Source organism: Lactuca saligna, chromosome 4 (genome assembly GCF_052625555.1).
Source record: "Lactuca saligna cultivar CGN05327 chromosome 4, ASM5262555v1, whole genome shotgun sequence".
Classification (NCBI taxonomy): domain Eukaryota; kingdom Viridiplantae; phylum Streptophyta; class Magnoliopsida; order Asterales; family Asteraceae; genus Lactuca; species Lactuca saligna.
Genome location: NC_136420.1, coordinates 141,066,944 through 141,072,145, shown reverse-complemented (window position 1 = coordinate 141,072,145; position 5,202 = coordinate 141,066,944).

Genomic DNA, 5,202 nt, shown 5'->3' with positions numbered 1-5,202 from the left:
CGTATTTTATAGAAAATACTTCATATCTATGTGTAAGATGAAAGTGACTATACACTCACTTGATTTGATGATAATCGGGCAGCAATTCGTTCCCTAAAATGATCGTTTTTGATAAAAACCAGGAGTTTTATTGAGAAGCCGGGCTCTGCAAGGGTTGGAGCTTCAAAACCGAAAAGATAAAGTTTTCCGGGTCTTCGGGCAATTCGGGACGTATTCCGGGCTTTAAAAATGATACCGGGGCTTCGGGGGAAGTCAAAATAGTCAAAATATAAGTTTAGGGGTGAAAAATGACATTTTTCTAATTCTAGCCGGGAGATCTCGCAGCCCCCCTATTTATAGGGTGCGAGACTGAGGACTGATTGGTTGAGAAGGCTCCATGTAGCGGCTGCGAGGCTCGAACACGGAGCGGAGACGTGGCTCGGATGCGAGAGGGATAGGTGGTTGGTGCGAGGACGAGACACGGAGGCGAGGTGTAGGAGGCGCGTCGGAAGATGCGAAGGCCACGAGGCAACCTCTGATTGGCTGAGGCTTCGGTCTGAGGAGAATGGGACACGCATCAGATCCGGACTTGGCCACAACTCGGTGACGCAGCAGCTTCGGACACGACGCGAGGGTGACATGGTCGGCTCCTATTCATGCGAATTTTTCGAAAATTGCACCCAAAACTTCTAAACTTCATAACTTTCGCATATGAGCTCCGTTTTTGACGTTCTTTATATGCACGCGTAGGAGGGAATATATTCTACAACTTTCGTTTAGACTTCATCGGCTAATTTTGAATTTAATTTTAATATTATTATTTTTAACAGACCGGGACAGGAAAATCCGTTAAAAATTCATAACTTCTTCATCCGACGTCTGTTTTCGTTAGTCTTTTTATCGTTGTACTACTATTAACGAGACCTTCGATTCTTGTTTCATTTGTGTCGGCTAAATATCGCTCGATTTTAAATTCGAGTTTTTAGCTGTCTACTGCTTTGCTAAAACTTAGAAAAATCATAACTTCCTCATACGAAGTTAGATTTGGACGTTCTTTTTATCAAAATTCTCGGCTTAACGAATACTATGACTTTTGTTTAGATTGTTAAGGATAAAAAGCACTTTATCGTAAATTCACTTTTTTTACGCTTCCTGGTGCCATGCCGGTTCCATCGCGAAACTTTGACAAGTCATAACTTTTTCGTTATAACTCGGATTTTGGTGTTTTTTATATCTACGGAATCCTTGTTTCGGCCACTACAACTTTATTAAAAGATATCGGCTTTTTCTAATATTTATTTTCAATGCTTATTTTCATTATTAATTAATTAAATCATAATAATTAAGCAAATAAGCATATAATTCACATGATATTCACATAATTCCTCTTTATTACTTCAAAATGAGTTTCAAAGGTTGAACTAGAATATTACAACGTTATTAATGCTTTTAGCCCAGAAACACGGACGTTACAATTCTCTCCCCCTTAGGATGATTCCGTCCCCGGAATCACACATCAGCAAACAAATGCGGGTAGCGACTCATCATGTCACTCTCCGTTTCCCAGGTGAGATTTGGCCCATTCGTATGTTTCCATTGCACAAGCACTAAATCGACCATCTTGCGTTGCAACTTTTTAGTCTTACAGTCAACGACTGCCTCCGGTTCTTCGATTAACCTCTTGTTTTCATCCAACCTTAACTCAGATATTGGAATTACGTTGGGAAAATCTCCCGTGAACTTCCTTAAATAACACATGGAAAGTGTTATGAATACCATCTAGTTCTTCTGGTAGTTCTAGCTTGTAAGCTTGATTCCCAATCCTCTAAAGAACTTTAAATGGTCCAATAAACCTTCGACTCAACTTTCCTCTTTTACCAAATCTTATAGGTCCCTTCCATGGTGAGACTTTAAGCAAAACCGAATCACCAACTTCGAATCTTATCGGTTTTCTTTTCTTGTCAGCATAGCTATTTTGACGATCTTTAGCTGCTAACATCCTTTCCTTAATCACTTTTAACTTTTCAGCAGTCTGATGGACTATCTCAGGTCCCATAAACTGCTTTTCTCCAGCTTCTGTCCATACAAAGCGTGATAAGGTGCCATCTTTATGCTTGAGTGGAAACTATTGTTGTAGAAAAATTCTACTAAAGGTAAATGTTCATCCCAGTTACCTTGGAATTCCAGGGTACATGCTCTCAGCATACCTTCAATTGTTTGTATTGTTCTTTCGCTCTGACCATCAGTTTGTGGATGGTAAGCTGTACTTAAACACAACTTGGTACCCATTTCCTCTTGTAGACTTTTCCAAAATCGTGATGTGAAACGACTATCACGATCCGATACAATTGTTAGAGGAACACTGTGAAGTCTCACAACTTCCTTCACGTAAGCATTCGCAAGCTTATCCATAGACCATTTTTCATTGGCTGTTATGAAGTGTGCACTCTTGGTGAAACGATCCACGACCACCTAAATCATGTCGTGACCGCTCTTTGTTCTGGGTAGTTTAGTCACAAAATCCATGCTGATATCTTCCCATTTACCCATGGGTACAAGTAAAGGTTCTAAACTCCCATATGGTTTCTGATGCTGTGCCTTGACCCTTGCACATGTCACACACTCGGCCACATACTTAGCAACATCGAGCTTCATCGTTGGCCACCAGTAATAGGGTTTTAAATCCCTATACATTTTCATACTGCCGGGATGAATCGAGTACATGGTCTTGTGAGTTTCTTCCATCGGAACATCTCTTACTCCTCTTGTCCTAGGTCCCCAAATCCTATCTTGGAATACCTTCAACCTTTGGTTGTTTGTACCGAATACTAATGTTTTGCCCAAGCGTTCTTCTTTTCGGTCATTCTTCTCTAAATCTTCTTCCTGAGCTTTCTTTATACTCTCCAAAATTATTGAGACAACCTCAATTCTCAACGCTCTTGGCCTTTTCTTTTCAAGGTTGACTTTCCGACTGAGAGCATCAGCAACAACATTTGCTTTACCAGGGTGATAAAGTATCTCACAGTAGTAGTCCTTAAGTAATTCCAGGCAGCGTCGTTGCCTCATATTCAATTCCTTCTGATTAAAGAGATGCTGGAGACTCTTATGATTAGTGAAAAGTTTGCACTTCGTGCCATAAAGGTAATGCCTTGTGACAACTGTCAAATTTCGGTCAACTCAAAGTCAACAAGTCAAACAGTTTGACTCAATTTTCCCTTGGGTACTAGAATTTACATTATGAAATTTCTACACAACTCAAAGAGAGTAACAGGGTAGGACACACAGCATTCAAAGAAAGGAGGATTGTAGCCAAGCGTTGATTGGCAAAGCTACAAAATTGCATCGACGTTGCCTCAGGCATCACAAGGGATGGATCATCATAAGTAGAGTTCATGCCGCTCACCAGACCTGGTAAATTAGCTTCTTAAGTATGCGCTGGTGCTACTCTATTGTAAGTAAAATCATGACACTACAAACTAAATGGTCATACTAATCGAGAAATCTATCTACTATCAAAACCCACCCATGCACAAATGTGAAGTAGACCTGCATCGAGGTCAAAATTTTCACTAAAATCATGATTACTAAAGTCATATTAACAAGATGGGCTTAGGATGTACCTAACAGACTCGAAGGACTATCTAGCCTTAATTATATAACTAAGCATACATCAATAGGTCGTGATAAGGACCTAGCTTGGGTCAAGTATAAGGTTTCACTTGGATACAGAGCTACTAAAATACATGAGTGTATTATACAAAGAATCTCGTTATAAATTGTTTTCAGAACACCCTAAACAACCGATCTTTGATACAAATCGATATGAGGTAAACCTAGTTAGAAAACTCGTGACATATAACCATTCTAAAAACTCATTATCGTCTCACCTTTAAACATTTGTTGAGAAGTTTCTTCTTCATAGACCTATGGAGTGCGAACGTTCCAGCACTAATGCACCGGATCCCATCAAAATTCCTCAGCCAAGTGTGTTCGGACAAACATGATTCTAAGAGGAGTAAATTAACGTCCGTATGAAACCTACTCCTACCTACTGCCATAACTCCATCTCGGGAGCGTTAGCAGAAACACTAAGAATAGTACAGTAATGTGAAAAATTTTATATGCGTAAATATAAATTGTAAGGATGAACTTAAGACAATCATTTCCACTAACGAAGTCGTTTTTCGTCATGAAACAGAACTATGTCTTCACCAAAAGGCAACAAACCAAGTAGCAAGGCGCCAACACTGCAGATAGACACTGCTACTTTTCAAGCTGCAGTCACGGAAGCCCTGGCAGCCGTCATGGTGCATTTCAATACTAACAACGTCAGCAGGGGTGGAAACGGTACTAACAATACAATGGGTACCTACCAACAAAAATACCTCAGGCCACGAACCTACGAACAAGAAGAGAAAGTTTTGGAACATGAAAGAGTGCCACCAATCTCAAGGATACACTGAAAGACAACAACCTAGGGCCGCCCCTACCATTACAACAGCAGTCATGACACATGCCTTGACACTAGCCTCGGGGTCTGCCACCCAAATGCCTGCCAGACCATGTGAGGGATCACTCCCAAAGTGCAACAAATGTGGCTTTCATCACCATGGGGCTTGCCGGGAGATGCACTATAAAAACTACAACAGGAAAGGGCATACCGTCCGTTTCTGTAAGATCCCGACCCAACACTTCCCTTCAATCACCTACACCAAGGTAGGCCCAGTATGCTACCTATGCGGTGAAACGGGACACTTCAAGAGAGAATGTCCAACTGAGAAGAATGACGAAGGGACAGGAGGAGTGTGATGAACACATCAACAGGAGCAGCAAGGAAACCATGTTAGGACTTTTGTAATGTTCCCAACGACAAAACGTTTAAGTACTATATGTTTGTAATGCAATTGGTACACTTACTAAAGTAACCTTCCTTCCAAAAAGTAGCTAAAACGTTCTCTCTCATACAAATCAAACCAAAGACATTCATATGTGACCTTAGGAGCATTACCTGTAAGTTCTGATGACCTTGTCCATACATCGGGGTTAATTAAAATCAAAATACTAAAGTCTTGAAACAAATAATTCCATCCTAACTCCGATTCCATGTATAGTATTAGGGGTTGAGTGGGGTCACCCACTCGACAATTTCACGATATCAATTTACATACGACGATCATATGTCGCTCGATCGTGAGGAGACCTGTCAGGAATCATGATATCAAA